The sequence below is a fragment of the Stigmatopora argus genome, chromosome 3 (genome assembly GCF_051989625.1).
Source record: "Stigmatopora argus isolate UIUO_Sarg chromosome 3, RoL_Sarg_1.0, whole genome shotgun sequence".
NCBI lineage: Eukaryota > Metazoa > Chordata > Actinopteri > Syngnathiformes > Syngnathidae > Stigmatopora > Stigmatopora argus.
Genome location: NC_135389.1, coordinates 19,011,902 through 19,032,069, shown reverse-complemented (window position 1 = coordinate 19,032,069; position 20,168 = coordinate 19,011,902). Strand labels below are relative to the sequence as shown.

The 20,168-nt window shown below is 40.2% G+C and overlaps 1 protein-coding gene across 2 annotated transcripts in view; it reads left to right on the top strand.

Annotated features, from left to right (window-relative positions):
* The window catches only part of chd2 (chromodomain helicase DNA binding protein 2), a 106,939-nt gene that overhangs the window by 52,056 nt on the left and 34,715 nt on the right, over positions 1-20,168 (top strand). For both annotated transcript variants that reach the window (XR_013299629.1, XR_013299628.1), the window contains exon 40: positions 4,123-4,299. The gene's annotated coding sequence lies outside the window, so the exon portion shown is untranslated. The remainder of the gene's footprint in view (positions 1-4,122; positions 4,300-20,168) is intronic.

Here is a 20,168-nt window from a genome sequence, read left to right as displayed (position 1 = left end):
GTTCGCGGGCCGCATTAACGTCAACTCGGTTTCATGTGGGCCGGACCATTTTAGATATAATATTTAGATTTTTTAAAATAAATGGATTAAAAGAACTGGATTAAAAGACGTGAATATTCAGTTTTTTTATAGATCTAAAACAATGTTTATTTTTGCTTTTTTTAATATATTTTTTGTGGCGGCCCGGGGGCCAAATCTGGTCCGCCGCATCATTTTGTGTGGCCCTGGAAAGTAAATCATGAGTGCCGACTTTCTTTTTTAGGATCAAATTAAAATGAAGAGTATAGATGTATATTAAATTTCCTGATTTTTCCCCCTTTTAAATCAATCATTGTCATTTTTTAATAATTTTTTTTCTGTATTTTAAGTTCAAAAATCATTCCTGTAAAATCTAAATATATATATAAAAAAAAAGCTAAAATAAACATTGTTTTAGATCTATAAAAAACTGAATATTCAGGGCTTTTAATCCAGTTCATTTAATCCATCTATTTAAAAAAATGTAAATATTATATCTAAAATGGTCCAGCCCACGTGAAATCAAGTTGACGTTAAAGCGCCCCGCTTACCAACCCGAGTCTGACACCCCTATAATGACATTTCAACATTATTTTTTCCTTCAAATTTCAGATTTTTTTCAAATTGAAATTGCACACATTTGATTGAAAATATCAAGTGGCATCAGTCCAAAGAATTCAAGTAAAACCGACACACGACTTCTAGTAACATGAAAACAAAGGTTGTAAAATGGCAACTTTTTATCATGGCATATTTCCCCAGTAAAATAAAAAAGTGTTTGCCCTCTTTTCTGCCGCGTTCTTCTGCCCGATTGGCCGTGAGAATGTCGGCCCCTCGCCTTCCTCCAACTGGGAAGCCCAACTGGGAAACCCATTGCGTTCCAGCTGACAAGGCTGTTCAACACATGTTCAATTGAAGACAGAGAAGCTAAGGCCAAAAATAACAAGTGCTTTTAAATCGGGGGTGTGCGTTATCCTCACGTCTGCGTGACATTCGGCTTTGGCTTCTGCTCCAGGAAAGCGCAGCGTAGGAATTTTACGTCGCAACAAAGATCCGTCGTCAAGGCCGCCGACGGCTCATTGGCCGATGCCCCCTGAAAGGGGTTTCCTGGGTGATGGGGCTTTTTTGTGCTCGTCCACATGATAGAAAGTTCAATGAGTCCACAGCGCTTTGTAGACGTACAAAGGTGGGGGGGGCGGGGGTCCTTCCGCCCCTCCCCGAGTCAGATTGCCGTCTTGTTCACTACTGGCAGTGCAGTCCAAAACCAAAAACTTGTTTTTCTTTTGTTTGTCGATTGTCTTGAAAATTGTAAATGCAGATAAATGCATGCAAACTTTGAACGTATCCGGCTCTTTGCCATTGCACTGAATCGCATTTTCACTAGTCTGTCACTGGTATGCGTCCAATTCATTTAAGATGGAGGTCTGGCAGCCCTCAAATTCAAATATTTTGATGTAAATGGAAGCCTATAAGTTGTCCCGGCTCTCTGCCATTGCACTAAACAAAACAGTATTTCAAGACTGCCTGTTTTTATAGAAGCAAAGTATTGTTAACAAACTGCATAATAACGCTAAAGTCATCATTTCAAATTTAAATTTCCTGTCTATATTTTTACTTTTTATTTACCCCCAGAAAAACAAAAAAATTGGTGGTTCCAGGCTAGGAAAAAATCATTTGTGAGGTGCATAAATGAGCGAAAGAACGTTATTATTATTTTTCAATTAGCAACACTGGCTAATATACTAATCCGAATAGGTGATAAGTAGTTCACACATTTGCAGGCAACCGAAGAGAATTAGCGTGTGCGCCAAAGCAACAGCCGCATAAGGATTTCAACTCGCCTGGTTGCACACTTGGCAAAACGCGTGGCAGAAAATGAGCCCCCAGGGCGGTCTCGACTCTCTAATTGGGACCACGCCAGAGGACGACGGCATTGGGGGACAATATGGCGAAAATGTCATGTTAAATATTGCCTATTTAGCCTGTAGTTCTCCATTTGACTATTGTTACTTATGTTTGTTTTTGGTTTATGAAAATTGCCCCCCCAAAAGTGCGATTTATAATCTCTCATCTCATTTTCTGAACTGCTTCGTCCTCATTAGGGTCACGGGGGGTGCTGGAGCCGATCCCAGCTGTCTCCGGGCCCACAGGCAGGGGACACCCTGAATCGGTGGCCAGCCAATCGCAGGGCACGAGGAGACAAAAGAACAATCACTTGTAACTAGGGGCAATTTAGAGTGTCCAATCAGCCTACCATGCAAGTTTTTGGAATGTGGGAGGAAACCGGAGTACCCGGAGAAAACCCACGCAGGCCCGGGGAGAACATGCAAACTCCACACAGGTGGACCAAACCTGATTTGAGAAAGTACATTCAAATGTAAAATATCTTCATACTTCAGATACCAGTTTTGCATATGTAGTATGCTAACGGGCTAGCCCGGGGAGAACATGCAAACTCCACACAGATGGACCGACCCGGACTTGAACCCAGAACCCCAGAGCTGTGAGGCCGACACGCTAACCACTCGCTCCACTGGGCCGCCGCTATTTATAATCCGGTGCAAATTCTATTCATTTTTTTTGATCGACTGGCTCTCTCGGTCTAACGTTTGCGCCGACAGGCCCGATGAGGCCACGGCGGCGCTTGGTCCGGGGGTGCCGGCTTCAGGTGCGAACAGGTGTTTGGGTTCACCGCCATGTCGGAATGGGAGCCGTTCCAGGTGCACAGCTGCAGGGCGTGGCGGGCTCTTGTATGCAGCCCGTGTTGAAATATTGTAACCGAGATGGCGGAAGGAGCGCACTATGGCAAATATGGAAATATCAGTTGTTTCTTGCGGGGCCATCATTCAAAACAGCTGGGGAATGGAAGACCCAAATCTAATTGGACACTAACTACTATTGAGGTAACCTAAGCCGTAATAAATGTAAACATTTGGCAGGCTCATTTGAAAACAGTCCGGCTTTTTATTTAAAACACAAAAGATGTTTTTTTATTATTATTATTAACTCTGGCTGCAAGAGGCGTCCAATCCAATTTAACATGGGGGACTGGAAGCCATCGAATGATGAACTGTATTGAAGCTTTAATACATATAAACATTAATACTTTGTTTATCACAGTTAATAAGTTCCAAGCTTTGCCACAAAAAGTGAAAAACCGCGATGTAGAGACAGTGTTTTTTTAATTTCTATAATATTATTTGGACTTTTAAAACAATTTCTGTACTATCATTTAAATCCTAAAGCACATGTGTCAAAGTGGCGGCCCGGGGGCCAAATCTGTTCCGCCGCATCATTTTGTGTGGCCCGGGAAAGTAAATCATGAGCGCCGACTTTCTGTTTTAGGATCAAATTAAAATGAAGATTAAGCTTAGATTAATTATTAAATTTTCCCCCTTTTAAATCATTAATTGTAATTTTTTTATCCATTTTTTTGGTGTTTTTAGTTCAAAAATCATTTTGTAAAATCTAAAAATATATAAAAAAAGCTAAAATAAAAATTGTTTTAGATCTATAAAAAACTGAATATCCAGTTATTTTAATCAATTTATTTAAAAAAATGTAAATATTATATCTAAAATGGTCCGGCCCACTTTTCATATATAAGGTATAGTATTCCTGTTCTCTTTTTTTTTAAATCCATGCAAATTTATCAGACTCAACGACTGTCTTTCCGTTGGCCCAATCAAACCATTTATTAAGTTTAACTCAAAGTGTTTTTTTTGGTTTTTTTAATTAACGGCGAGCTGCTTAAAGACGCAATGTGTGTTTTCACAAAAAAAAGGAATTTTGTCACTTGCACTCGTATTGTCGGGGGACAAAGACACAGATACGCCATCCGAAATGGCTTGAATACATTTGCCCTTCTGTTGTAGTAATTCCCACCGCGCTCCCATTGACTGCTCGACACCATTCCCGACGACCAGTCTGACCTTTCCCGTCCGTCCTCGTGAGAGTTGACGCCGCGTAATATATTCGCCAGTTGATTCTTTTTTGGCGTGTGTTTCCATTCCAATGAATTTTAACCAGGCCCATCTCGACGGTAGCGCCGTTTCAAGGTGCGTTCCCGACCCGTTGGACATGATTCCCCTATTTCCTTTTCAGATCCAGATGTCCTGTCAAGAAACAAAGCTTCAAGGCTCCGTCAAAGTTGAAATTAGGCACAGGCAACGCCAATTTCCGCCAGCGGACCCGAGACACTTTGCTTGCTGCGGGGGGAGATTAGAAGAATGTCAGCTCTCACTTGCAATATACCCAGGCCGACCACGACGACAACCTTGGGTGAGTGACAACGGAATGCGGTAGAACGGATCGTGCTAACAGATACGACAAATGCAAATATTCACGTCTTGCGACTGGTATTACGGTCTCAATTTTTCTGGCCATCTTCTTACTAGAGCACATGTGTCAAAGTGGCGGCCCGGGGGCCAAATCTGGCCCGCCGCATCATTTTGTGTGGCCCGGGAAAGTCAATCATGAGTGCCGACTTTCTGTTTTAGGATCAAATTAAAATGAAGAGTATAGATGTATATTAAATTTTCAGATTTTCCCCCTTTTAAATCAATAATTGTCATTTTTAATCCATTTTTTCTGTGTTTTTAGTTCAAAAATCATTTTGTAAAATCTAAAAATATATTTAAAAAAAAAGCTAAAATAAACATTGTTTTAGATCTATAAAAAACGGAATATTCAGGGCTTTTAATCCAGTTCTTTTAATCCATCTATTAAAAAAAAATCGAAATATTATATCTAAAATGGTCCGGCCCACGTGAAATCAAGTTGACGTTAAAGCGGCCCGCGAACCAACCCGAGTCTGACACCCCCGTACTAGAGCAAACGGGCTAAAAATAAAAGCGAGAGGCGCCGTGCGCTAGAATACATTACTGGCCCGCTAGCAAGTGACTCCGGGGTTGATTAAAAGACATGGCCGAGCAGCAGCACACATCATTATGCTAATAACAACTCATTTAGAGAGGCAGCGAGTGCTAAGTATCTGGAGAATATTGCGGAGTAGTCTGGTAGGCTGAATAAATAGCTACTTGGACAGCGTGTCATTATTATCAAAAGGGAGAATCGGGAAGATCGCAAATAAGATTGATGACCGTAGCTAGCTTTTTAGTCCCGCTCTAGCTAGTAGGTTTTGACAGAAAGACGGAACAATTGCACGGAATTAATAGAAGGCCTATGGCTAGCGTGCAAGAAACTCATTCTGGTTGTGACATCATCTTGGGAGTGGGCGGGGCCAAGACGGCTAAGAAAGCAAGACAAATTGCCGTTTAATTTTATTATTAAACATCTTTTAGTCCGTTTTTCTAAGCGGATTTTTGTCCAAAGTATGTTTTTTTAAAGTCACTTGCTGTAGTGTTGACCGAGGCCCTTTTGAGATTTTATTTTGGCAATGGGGGAGCGTTTAAATTGAGCGTCCTATCCAGGATTGGATTAACTTTGAAATTGACGTGTTTGGCAGTTAGCGCCCAAATGAGATTTTTTTGCTTGTCCGGGCTCAATTGGGTAATACGAAGCAATTTGTTTAGCTCTTGGCTTGGTGCTTTGGCTCTCTCAGTGTAGGATTAGTGGGAGAGAGTCCGTTTTAATTGGGCCTGATTATCATTTGGCAGTCCAGCACAGGGAAAGGTCATTTTGTCTACTATTCAGACACCCTTTTTTGCCTGATAATCCTTAACGGGCAAATGTCTGCGCTGTCCCTTCCCCCCTTAGACTTGGATTTGTTGCTGTCCGATAGTGTCGTGATCTTAATTGCTATTCTTTTCTCTAAAATAAACAAACAAACCAAAAAAACACCAGCTCGATAACCTTCTACGGCGAGTTCTTAATCTCTCCTACTGGGAGACGGCGGATTTGACTGAAGCGAAAAAAGTTTTTTCTATTGACGTGAAGGGAAAAATTCCGTCAGGCGTCACGTTTTTTTTACATTCAAGCTTTTGTTTGGAAGCTAAAATGAGGGTCATTACAAACACGCATTTCCTCAGGGAAGAGCCCCAAAAAAGTTCAATTAAATACCTTAATTGGATGGAGAGCATATCAGGAAAAGCTTCCCCTAAAGCGAAACATATCAAACCCTGATTGAGTGAATCAATTTTCAGCGGGAGAGCTTGCAGTGAACGATGCCATTGAAGGTGATAGACATGAAAAACATACGCCACAACGGAATGTGGATTTGTTTTTGTTTTTTTAACCTCAACAGGCTATTTTTCATGATTAGAAAAAATCACTTGGTAGACCTGCCATTCTAATACGTTCCCATTTTAGCCACAATATTAACATTTGGTATACAAGTATGGCCGACATTACCGTTGAACGTCTATCGCTGTTGTTGGCGGTCAATAAGTTAATGATAAACAATGCACAATGCCATAGAAATACCGACAAACTGAGATAAGTAAACAGAAACAGTCAAATTGACAATACTACATACCGTATTTTCACGACTATACAGCGCATCGTATTCGGCAGTGTCAGTAACAAGCGCTATTTCTGTATTTTACACACACAAAGGACGCACCGTTTTTATAGACGCAGCCAGGCATGGCAAAACATACCAGCTTAAACATGCACGCTACACCCAAACGCTAAAAACACGTTTTTAAAAAGGCAACGGAAGCAAAACTGAGTTCGGTTGTACTTTATTAGCCATTTTACAATGTACTCACGTCATCAAATCATTTTCGTGACTTGGTCACAAATGAAAAGTGATGGCGAGCCGTGAAAAAAGCCATCCGGTTGCTTGACATACGCCTCACGTAGCCATAATCTCATGTTGTGGTTCGATATTCATCCATACATATAATATATATATATAGTTCGCAGTCTAGCTTTGAATGCTCTGTTGACGCCAACATAGCGGCAGGATTTCTTTTGTAAATACAGCCGAAATGACGGTGAGCACCAAATTAGTGTGTTCACCATCATACTGAGTGTATTGACAAAAGAACTCTATATCCCAGCAGTCACTGCGCAGTACTTTTTCTACGGGGAAAATAGTAGAGTCGGGGGCTGCTTGCCGTAGTTGTGAGAGCTGTAGAGGATGGTGTACCCTATCGACTGATTGATTTTATTTTATCGTGATAACATTTTTAGTATTGGTCCATATATAAAGCGCACTGGATTATAAGGCACCCTGTCTATTTTGGAGGAAATTTAGGACTTTTATGTGCGCTTTATAGTCGTGAAAATGCGGTATATTCTTTATCTTCTGCAAAGAACAGCTCATATCACTGCATCTTAAAAGTAAGCTAAAATGAAACTTTCCACTTTGACGGAAACTGCCTTTAAATCGCATTCCAAAAGCCTTAAAACCGTTACCGAGTTCTGGCGAAGGCCAACGGGAATGACCTGGAGACAGAGTTCGTCCTTCGATATGTTCTGCGGCGTCTCCAGGAAGACGTTTTTGGCGGAAACGCTGCCTCCCGAACCGAGAGAATTGTTAAACGGGACCAGAAATCAAGATTTATCCGCACATCTGCGAGGCCTTCGCATTCCCCAGTCACACCGTGTGACTCGGTTAGCGTGCGCTAGCCACCATAGATGTAGCAAACGGCTTTTTCACAGACCGTCTTATTTGTCCGGGCTTAAACGGCTCGCCCGATCGCCGGAGATGCGAGCGAACCTTCATTTCCTGTCGGCCCCCAGAGCAGAATCTCCCCCAAATGTGACCTCTCACACAGTGAACCCCATGAATGGACAATAGTGCCCTTCAGTGGGGCCCCGGGGCCACGGCGAAGCCCGCAGCTGGAGCGCGCAGCCGGGCCGCCTCGGCCCGAGGGCGCGCCGACAGCTGAGGAAGATCACTGAACCGCCAAAGGGACTTTTGGGAAATGCTCCAGAAAGCGCAGATGCGCCGAATGAAAAGTGACCTCGCCGCTATGCACGAGGATCAAAAGTTTGAGATGTTTATTGGATGCAGAGGCGGCCTGGCGGAATGGCGGCCCGACCTTTAACAGGTGGCGAAGGCTCGACGGCGTATCCGCTGGGCCGACCCCTGGAAAACCCCCAAAGCTGTTTCCAACAAAGGATCGGAATAGTTACCGCGGAATCCGCCGGGACAAAAAAACTACAGAAGACTCTGGGACTCGTCTTTTCTCAGTCAGGCGCACCATGGCAAGTCAAAAAGCAGATTTGATCTCCCACGTTGAAGACGTTTTAGCATTTACCGTATTTTCTCTCATATAAGCCTTATTTGTCGCAAAAAATGATGACTGAATCGAGGGTACGGCTTATATGCGCACAAATTAGACTTGACATGCACGAAACTGTAAGGCAGGGGTAGGGAACCTACGGCTCTGGAGCCATATGTGGCTCTTTCCATGGGTGCATATGGCTCTCCACTAACATGTCAGGTAAAATATGTTAATCACTAGTGAGAGAGCCGAGTCCCGAATGCACCAATAGGAGCGTCACGTTGACACTGTGGCGTTAATACCAGCTCTAGCACCACTTTAATCATAATTTTGTTTTTCATTACTCTTTCGCATACATAATCTCATTTATACTGATTAATTAGCAACAGCATAACAATGTTGTCAAAAGAAATCAGATACTTTTTGTGATTAAAAAGTGGTGAAATGACAAAAAAAAATTGCATTTTCATAAATTTTTACTTTTAAATTCTGAGAATGGCTCTTTAGAAATAACATTAGAAAATAAGAATTGCTTATGGCTCTCTCTTTCAAAAAGCTTCCCGACCCCTGCTGTAAGGTGACAAAGACAAAACACCATAACGCAAGACAATGCGGCAGATACGGTCGTTTATTTCAAAATAGAGAAAAGATAAACAGATAAAATGCTTAACAACATTTATTTTGACGTCTATGAATGAAATGCAAGAAAAAAAATAAACCATATCTTGCATAAAAGGAGAAAAAACTCCTTTACGGGAAGTGACCTACATTAGGCGCACTTTTTGAGGGAAATTGAAGTCTTGGTTGCACTTTATAGTGCGGAAAATACGGAACCCTATTCCTTCCTGGTACCTTCCATTTCTCCCTCAGTCGCTTGCAAACATTAGCAGCGATCCGTTTTGAGTTGAAATGGACCGGAATTCATTTCCGTGTGGAATTTCGACAATCTAACGAGCGTTGGTGTCATTAGGGACACCTTAGGGAAATCAGAGGCTTTTTTGTTTGACTTTGGAGCTTTCTAAGAGGATTTCCAATGAACTCAATGAGAGCGAGCGTTAAGGTTATCAGATGACTGCAGCGATTCCCTGCAAGGATTTCCACTCAAATGATTCCTAATGAGAAAAGTCAGCCATCCAAAAATAATAATAATAATAAACTTGGTAAGGAAGGAGGTGGTGGCTAGAACTATTGTTTACATCAGGATTTGCCACGAAATTTTATGCGACTCAAGTTCATTTTCTTGGTGACTTATTTGACGTTTTTGCCACTGTTGCAACCGGTTGAATTATTTACAAATGAATCTTTGACAGCCAGATTGTTGCAAGTGAATTTTTGCAGTTGAACTTTTTGCCACTGATTTTTTTTTTTAGGGCAAATCATTTTTTTCCCCCAAATAAATTACAGGGGACTTTTTTGCAGCTGAGTTGTTGAAAAAATGCCAGCTGAATTTTTTCAATTGGACTTTTTGCCACATAAATCTTTTGTCAAATCATGTTTTAAATATGATTTGCCAAAAGACTGTTGCAAAAAAATGACAGCTGGATTTTTGCAATTGATTTTTTTTGCCACATAAATCTTTTGGCAAATCATATTTGAAATATTGTTGCAAAAAATGACAGCTGATTTCTTGCAATTGAACTTTTTGCCACATAAATCTTTTGGCAAATTATATTTTAAATATTATTTGCCCAAAAATTCAGTGGCAAAAAGTTCAATAGAAAAAATTCAGCTGCCATTTTATGCAACAATCCAGCTGCAAAAAAAGAAATTATTTTGGAACTCTTTACGATTATGCATTTTTGCTACCGAATAATTTTTTGACTGAATATTTGTAACTGTAATTCTCGAGACAAAATCATTGCGACTGCATTTGAATCCTCATTTATATTCCCGCGACGCTGGGACGGAGTGACTTGCATAATCATTGACGGCGGTGGAAATCGAATCCGCCTAGGAAACAATAAAAGCAAAGAAAAATAATCACCTTGAAATGAAATATTTAGAATTTAGCTGGAACGTGCCAGAAGGTCACATCCGTTCTCTTTGTGGTGGCACAAAGGGAGCGACCTCCAGTGAAGAGGCGCTAAATCAATATTCTTTGACATTTGTAGTAAGGTGCGAGCTAGCGGGGGTCACACGGGAAGAGTGGCTACAAAGCTGGCGCTTTGGAGTAGACTGACAGGCCCCGGAGTGACCATTAGCTTCTCTGAAAAACCCCACCGAGTCAACCTTTGGAGAGGGGGCGTGTGCTTTTCATGTCCACAACTCGACAGGATATCCACATGAATAAAGCAGGGGGAAAACAAAGGCTAATGGCTAGCTTGAGCCTAGGAAACTGAATTGAATAGCCAATGTTAAGCCATGTTAAGACCAACCCTATGTATACATGTACATCTATGTGTATTAATTCGTTCCAACCCTCAGAAAAAACACCAAAAACAGGATATGGGATTGGAAAAAATGTTTTATTTCTTCTAATTCGCCATCTATTAACAAAGTAACACATAACTAGTGGTTTAATAGTCATAAAATGTGTTTAATATAACTAAAATTAGGCAGATTTCGCCGACGGGAGACAGAGACGTACAGAGGGGGCGGGGGGTTCGGTTTATTTCTCCACGACAACGCACTCGTAAACGGAACAAACAAATTTAAATTAACTTGGATTAATATATACAGACACACTCAAACATACGTTTAATGTAACTTTACACAAAACTGAATTCTAATTTTGTTTTAATCTTTTTTTTACCTTCGTTCTGGCCGGGTTAGCTGTTTGCCACGCCTCCACCCTCACGTTCGCTATCGATGGGCTGTTTGCTGTTGTACTATTCCCTTCAAAATATTGCGAAAATGATGCACACAAATGTCCTCACAATAGGATAACGCACCACCACTTGCCAACGAGAAGTAGTCTTGAATGAGCGATCGTGGGAGCTAACAGGCTAAGGAAGGAATAACAGGAAATGCAACCGCCTACCCACGTATTGATTGTGGGTAATGAAGTTGTATTCTGAGAAAGGGTGCCATTGCCTATGGGTGTTGTGTGCACGAGTATACTGCATTACCCAGAAAGCCCTCTTTTTGCCCGCGCATGCGCGTTGTGCGTTTCCTGGTTGAAACGCGTCTGAATAAATCGTTCGGGGTTCGTAGATATCTGTTATACACGAAAGAGATGTGGCAAAAAAGACAGTGTGCTACAATGATAAACAGCCTCTCATGTCATGGCCACCTGGCTTGGTCGCATCTCGAAATTTTGATCGGATCTAGGGCGAATTATTCGATCGAAATTTTCATCGTACCTCGAGCATGTCGTAGGTAGAGCTGATCGTAGGTCGAGGTACCACTGTATATACATACATATACATAAACACACCACACACACACATACATATACATATACATATATATATATATATATATATATATATATATATATATATATATACATATACATATACATATACATATACATATATATATATACAGACTTCTTTTTTTTCAGCAACACGTTTATTTATTTATTAACTGATTTATTACATACGATTTATTTATGTCTATGGTGTCTTTTGCTGTGTCTGTATTCTCACCCTCTTGCTACTGTGACAATCAAATTTCCCGAATACGGGATGAATAAAGTTATCTAATCTAATGTAAATACAGTGGTACCTCTACTTAAGAAATGAATTGGTTCCACAGCTTGTTTCCTAACTTGGATTTTTTTTCGTAAATAGAGCCGTATTGTATGTCAATTCTCAAATTTGTTCCAATGGCCAACTAAGCCCTTTAAAAATGATCAAAGTGTCCCAATTTTGTATGAAAGACCCGAGGAAAAAAAAAAATGATTTATTAATGTACTAAAATGAATAACAAGTATGCACAAATATTTTCTATCTAGGAGTACATTGTAGTGTATGGAGGAAGCTACCGTTAGCACATGTACGTTCACATAAAAGAACTAAGTTGCTTTAACCATGCTGGGGAAAAAAAACAACAACAATGACTCTCATTGTTGTTGTTGTTTTTTTCCCAGCCAATGAGAGGAGATTGTCAAGCAGGAGGCAATGCTCCTGCCACCATTTCAAAATAAAATGAAAGATACACAGGAAATGAATTGACATTTCGGGGGATTTCGTCACATTTTTTTGGCTCTTGTTTTCGTCCATTGGAACGGGCATTTGCATTTTAAATGGTTTTGTAACCAGAATCTTTGGTATGTGGAGGCATTTGTAAGTAGAGGCACCACTGTAAATGGAAAAGAATCGTATTTCCCACCTCTATGCATGCAGTCACACTTTGTTACATGGGAATATAAACTCCCAGGGTTGTAAATTCACTTGTGTTTTGACATGAAATTCATTAACCGCGGGAACAAAGACGGGGAAGATTTAATATAGAGAACGCCGCCAGTAATAAGAAAACAGAGCACATGCAAATGAATAGAGAGAATAGAAAAGAAGACGCTCTATTGTTCACGTCAAGGTTATTGTTTGAGCGTTTATGTTGACTGATGGAGTTTTGTTTTGGCCCTTTTTTTAGCTTAGCTGTTCACCCGAGATAATATTCACGTGAGACCAAGAGCGCCACTACATTAACCATACTTAGATGTTAAACTATGATAAATAGACTGTCGTTCTCCGAGACGGCATCAAGCGAAATCAATCATTTGTTTAGAAATGCATTTTTAACAATGGAGAAGAAGTGCAGAAAACGTGTGAATGGTTGAATTGCTCGTATTGATCTGCACTTCCGCATTCAAAATACTGTATTTTCACGACTATGAGGCGCACTTAAAAGTCTTAAATTTTCTCCAAAAAAAACAGGGCGCCTTATAATCCAGTGTGCTCCATATATGGAAAAAAAATTAAAATGTGTCATTCATTGAGGGTGCGCCTTATAATGCGGTGCGCCTTATAGTCGTGAAAATACGGTATACGCCTTTACTTACGAAAATGTCAAGTTACGCACAAATCCATCAATTCATTTCGTAAGGACACTGAAAATTCTGTTAATTCATCTTAATTTTATAAACAGAAAATTCCGCTCAGTCATTTTTTTCCTGTAATTCTAATCTCTGTTTATTTCAATTTCATTGCAATTTTTTTACGTTGTACTTTTCCTTCCACAACAATACGCCTCTCAAACATGCACCAACAAATTGCTTTAATCGGCTTAAGCCATGTTTTACTGTCCCAATTATAATAATTCACACTTGACCAAATCATGCAAAATAACTGTTATTTTTTTCCACATTGAATGGTAGTTGTAATTAATGTAAATAGGTAAACACACCAATTGGGAGAACTTCAGATAAGATGGCATTCATTTACGTATGTAAGTTTGTTGGTATTGCGATTTTCAGTGTGGAGGTAATGCTGTACTTTGTGTGGTTTTCCACAAATTGTTTGTGAATAGATCCAGTTGTCCTCGCCCGAGACGGTCTAGGCCGCCATATTTCTTCCAGGAGGGAAATCGATACGACACGCTAAACAATAGAACACAATGAGTTGAGTTTAATACCCCCGCATGGCTAATGTTCCATTCGCAGACGATCGATGGAAACGCCAGAGTGTCTTGAAGACAAGCACGCTCGCTCGCTCGCTCGCTCGCTCGGAGTCATGTGGAATTAAAGCGCCGCTTCATGCTCGCCGATAGCGGCGTTTGACCCTCGCGCATTCCAATTTTTTTATTCATTCGGCGTTAATTATGACAATCGACTTCATGTTTTGCGGCTAAAATGACAATCAGATTTAATTTCTAGTTGTCGTCAATGACGACTAAAATTGGAGCATATTTAAAAAAAGAGGTAGCGTATTTTACGGATTATAAATCGCAGTTTTTTTTATAGTTTGTTTGGGGGTTATACTCTAGTGCACATGTGTCAAAGTGGCGGCACGGGGGCCAAATCAGGCCCATCGCATCATTTTGTGTGGCCCGGGAAAGTAAATCACGAGTGCCGACTTTCTGTTTTAGGATCCAATTAAAATTAAGAGTATAGATGTATATTAAATTTCCTGATTTTCCCCTTTTTAAATCAATAATTGTCATTTTTTAATCCATTTTTTCTGTGTTTTTAGTTCAAAAATCATTTTGTAAGATCTAAAAATATATTTAAAAAAGCTAAAATAAACATTGTTTTAGATCTATAAAAAACTGAATATTCAGGGATTTTAATCCAGTTCTTTTAATCCATTTATAAAATAAAAAAATCTAAATATTATATCTAAAATGGTCCGGCCCACGTGAAATCAAGTTGACATTAAAGCGGCCCGCGAACCAAACCGAGTCTGACACCCTTGCTCTAGTGCAATTTATGTGTGAAAATATTCACTTATTACCATATCATTTCACGTGATTTTTACATTGAACCGCAAAGGGGTGCTCTAGCCCCTTGTTGATCATTTCATCATTGGTGTAGCGTGGGCATGGTGAACCCGTAGATTTGCCTGTAAAGAAGGCCTTGGCAAAAATGTTTTTTTTGGGGGAAAAAAAATATTCTTATTTTTATCTCTTATTTCTTGTTTTAAAGGCTTTTCCAGATGGCATGACAGTTCTTTGTTTTGGATTTTTTAACATAAAATGCCCCCAAACGTGCGACTTATATGTTTGTTTGATTTTTAACTCTGTCCTTGTGCATTTTTTGGGGTGTGACCTATCGCCAGCAAACCACAGTATAAATGAAAAGAGGATTGGGATTGGATTTTATAGGTCAAAAATGTCTCTCAGTAAATCATAGACTATCAAAATAGATGTCAATGGGTGACACGTAACTCGCAACAACGATGAGTTTAGCCACACCGGCCGACGTGTAATTAATTAACCATGTCCCAGGGGCGAAAAATGACAGGCGAGCTTCAATTTCAGGGTGTTGAGTTGCAGGCCCTGAGGGATCCCGCCAAATCGGCCCCTCACAAATCAGACACTTGATAAATATTCAATGACATGCGGGCTCCAGCTCCGTTTTCTTGACGAAGCGGCGTAATACAGCGAGCGGCTGAAGACGAAGGCGGGGAACGCAACGTGGTGGCGGCGGCGGCAAAAGAAACAAGTACCGAGCGCGATAGCCTATGTTCATTATTATTAACAGGGTTTCATTTTTTTCATTTCCAGTTGGAGGGCGAGATCACAAATACTGTACTAGTCATTTTCAAGCGTCAAGAGTAATATCGTCTGATGTCACAAAGAATTTTCTGGGTTTTTTTCAAAATAAGATTTTTTTCAGATTCTTCAAAAAAATGAAAGTAATGTAATTTTTTTTTTTTTTTTATATTCTCGTTCTGTGGCCCAGTGGTTGCGAACCACAAAGTATTGATCATATCATTATTATTTTTTGTTTATAAAGCTCTATGGGATGGATTCCTTCCACCACAGTGATTTAAGAGAAACTTTAATGCAACAAAAGACCATTAAACATGATTCTGAGCTCATGACCCTAATTAATTCATCACAGAGAGCTACTTGACCGCCGGTCAGTAAGCGGCACCATAACAGCTCTCAGGACAGTGGTTACCACTACAATTATCTACTGCAGTGGTGTATATATATATTTTTTTGTTTGTTTTAATGTCTCTTCTATATTATCTCGCTTTATGTGTGAACGTTCAAAAAGCAACATCAATAGTACTATGACTCCTATTGTTATTTTTTCTGTTCCAGACCACCACTGGTGAGAGCACCTAGATCTCAAATGGAAATCAAACCCAGTATTTTTAGTAGTGGCCTTTATGCTATTTTGTGTTTAAACATCATCAATATTGAAAACTAAGCAATTGTTTGGTTTGTAGGCAAAAAGGGGGCGTGGTCGGGTGAGGGGAGATTTTTTTTTTTAAAGTACGGTGATACCCCGAGGTATCATATAGTGTTGATCAGGATACAACATTCCAGTAACGATACTTCAATATTTTTGGAATCTTTTGACCACCCTAATTGGATTGGATAACTTTATTCATCCCGTATTATTCGGGAAATTTCATTGTGACAGTAGCAAGAGGGTGATAAGACAGAACAACAAAGCAAAAGCACAAAGTACAAAGCAAATCAAAGTCAATGGGATCATTAAGAATCACCAAATCAAATCATTAGGACAGAAAAGCAGCAAAAACACAAAACGAGCAAGAGTGGACGGAGCTAATTGCGAAAATCTCCCTGTAATTGCTGGTCAAAAGCAAGGTATTGAGTTAAAAGGTGTCTCCGTTTCAGAGTCATGTTTCACCATTTACAGGATTAAAGTCAGGAAAAGATGCAGGACAAAAACACACATCTAGGAGGTAGGTGTTCCCTACTTTGTAGTACATTTCCCGGCAATCGATATCGACAGAGTCCCCTAATCAGTCCCACGCAAAAAGATGTGGTCGGGACATCCCTATTTATTGGAGTTAATTAGCGATCCACGATCCGGCGAGTTTGAAAGATGGCGCTGCCGTCAGTGGGAAAGGTTGAAGCGATAAAAGTTGAGCTAAAATAGATGTCTTGAATTCTCTCATCAGAGATTCACGTCACATTCATTGGCCGGGAGGAAGACAAATGAGCCCGAAGATACTTAAGGCGGTATAAATTTCCCAGTATCGATAGAAGGCCATGATGGTGATGCCGTGTCTCTGGTGAGAAATTTGACAAAGGAAATGAGATCTATGAATACTTTATGGCCTTGAGCTGCTCGCTGGATGTCACCAAGGAGCGGCAGTTACCAGAAAGATGGCCATTTTTTTTTTTCTCCTGACAACTTGACGGCAACATCCAAGTCTTGCTATTGAACGCTGTGGCGTTGACAAATTGGTTTGCGATCCCTTTTCTCCAGCGCCTTCTCCTCAAGTCTGCTTTGGAACAGGATGATTCTCGTCTCCAGTTATTTTTAGTTCAGGGAGACTGCAAAAAAAAGGGAATTTTCGAGCGGGTATTGGCAGACATGAGCCGCCAAATTCAATTGAGTTTGTCCGAATTCTTGGCGAGTGCAACTTTGCAACGTGAATTTAGTCCTTTATAGTTCAGTCTTTTGTCTCTAGTCGTTTATAGTCCAGGGGAAAAACGGGAATTTTCAAGCAGGTATTGGCAGACATGAGCAAGCCAACGTCCCCAACTGTGCTCGCCGAATTCAAATGAGTTCATCTGAACTGTTGGCAAGTGCAACTTTGCAATGTGAATTTAGTTCTTTATAGTTCAGTCTTTTGTCTCCAGTCGTTTATAGTCCAGGGAAAAAAGGGGAATTTTCAAGCGGGTATTGGCAGACATGAGCCGCCAAATTCAATTGAGTTTGTCCGAACTGTTGGCGAGTGCAATTTTGCAACGTGAATTTAGTTCTTTATAGTTTAGTCTTTTGTCTCTAGTCGTTTATAGTCCAGGGGAAAAACGGGAATTTTCAAGCAGGTATTGGCAGACATGAGCAAGCCAACGTTCCCAACTGTGCTCGCCGAATTCAAATGAGTTCGTCTGAACTGTTGGCAAGTGCAACTTTGCAATGTGAATTTAGTTCTTTATAGTTTAGTCTTTTGTCTCCAGTCGTTTATAGTCCAGGGAAAAAAACGGGAATTTTCAAGCGGGTATTGGCAGACATGAGCCGCCGAATTCAATTGAGTTTGTCCGAACTGTTGGCAAGTGCAACTTTGCAATGTGAATTTAGTTCTTTATAGTTCAGTCTTTTGTCTCCAGTCGTTTATAGTCCAGGGGAAAAAAACGGGAATTTTCGAGCGGGTATTGGCAGACATGAGCAAGCCAACGCTCCACACCATGCTCACCGAATTCAAATAAGTTTGTCCGAACTGTTGACGAGTGCAACTTTGCAACGTGAATTTAGTCCTTTATAGTTTAGTCTTTTGTCTCCAGTCGTTTATAGTCCAGGGGAAAAAAACGGGAATTTTCAAGTGGGTATTGGCAGACATGAGCAAGCCAACTGTGGTTAGGGAATTCAATTGAGTTGTGTGAAGTGAATCTATCTATATCAAGAGAATGGCGTAGCAGCGAAGCGTGTTTATGAGTTCAAGCTCCGCCTTTTGAAGAGCTTTATCGCTGGATTTGATTTTTCAATTGAGTGCCTGTTTTGACTTTTTAATCAGGTGCCACTGGAAGTCATAGCAACACAACTGTATATATTTTTTTAGTTTTACCTTTTACCTACATTTGCCAAAATTGAATTGAATTTTGCTTTATTCAGGTTACATTTTTTCGTTATATTATATTCACTTTAATATAACACTTTAAAGTGGGTTTTCTCATTTTTGTTAGTTTTCCTTTTTCCCGAAATGAAATTACTTTGAGTATTAGTTTGATTTTTTTTTTTTTTCTAATTTGGATTATTTGTCAGGTACAGGGATACAAAAAAATGCTCAACAAAAGATAACATATTCTAAAATGCCATCCTTAATTCTACGTTTTTGTTTTCGTCTTTTATTTATTTTGCCCTTTTTCTTGTTTGTTTTAACTGTAAAGCCTCTTTGAAAAAGATCTGTTATTTTCAATTGTGTCCTTTTGATGCATGTAAAAACGTTTTTTGTGGGATCAGAAAAGAAAAGTAACAGCAACTTCTTAATTTGATGAACAGAAAATTCCGCTCGCTGTCATTTCTTGCAATTCTAATCTCTGTTTATTTCAATTTCATTTCAATTTTTTCTCGTTGTACTTTTCCTTCCACAACGGTAAGCCTCTCTCAAATGAAGATTCCGAGCCACTTGACAGAGATGAACTCATTTTTCTGCCGATGTGAACAGAATGATTGAGTGGAGATGTTTTCAAAAATTGGAGACCTTTCAATTGCCACTCACTCAACCAACAAATTGATCTCAGCGCGTGATAAAGTCATACTTGGGCGGAGTCAACCAAAATCATCTCAAAATATCACGAGTTGATTTTCATAACTCATTCACTGGCATTGACAAATATAGGCGTCCGATCCACGTCGCCCGGGGGGGTCGGTGGCGATTTCAGCTCGGTGGTCGTCATGGCGACGCCAAGCGTAGCGGCTCATTCCCATCTCTCATCGAGAGACAATTGCGTCAGTGATATCGAAAAATACATCACGAAATGTATATTTATTTCACTTTGAAACACACAGTTCCTTCTATTCTTTGATCGTCAACTCTAGCTTTAGTTTTTATTTTTATTTTTCCTTTGATGCGCACTTAACCAACAAAAGATGAGTGCGGACACACATTTTATGGACTTTTTTTGGCTTTTAAACTCTGAAAATTGTTCAGTTTTCAAGAGAAAAAATATTTATAACTACTATATGAAAGCTAATATTGGTATAATTGGCTGGGAAATGATCTCCACAACATCAGAAAATGATGCAAAAGACTGAATATAGAAATAAAAGGCCATTTTTCAGAAGCATAAATCCTCCCAGCATCGGGCAGCCAAAGGGTTAAAATGGCCAGAGATCATATTTTGTACACAAATCCGTTCCCCAAAAAATGACAGAAATGAATGAAATTGCTTTCTAATTAGGCTTCCCCTCTCAGCTGCCTTGGCCCCACCCACAAAAACAATCTCCAAACAGAAGATGACATCACAACCAGAATGCACTGTAAAATTTGCCAGTCTGCTAGCATGCTAGCATGTCACAGACAAGATGAGTCCATAGACACAATGACATAAATCGCCCGGTGGCGCGAGTGGTTAGCGCGTCGGCCTCACAGTTCTGGGGTTTTGGGTTCAAATCCAGGTCATGTCCACCTGTGTGGAGTTTGCATGTTCCTCTGGGCCTGAGTGGGTTTCCTCCGGGTACTCCGGTTTCCTCCCTCATTCCAAAGACATGCATGCTAGGCTAATTGGACACTATATTGCCCCTAGATATGGTTGTGAGTGTGCATGGTTGTCCTTTGTCTCCTCGTGCCCTGCGATTGGCTGGCCACCGATTCAGGGTGTCCCCTGCCTGTGGCCCAGAGACAGCTGGGATTGGCTCCAGCACCCTCCGCGACCCTAATGTGGATAAAGCAGTTGAGAAAATGAGATGAGATTTCTTAATAATGCTATGCTTTCTAATAATGCTAATAATTTCTAATAATGCTAATAAGTTCTAAT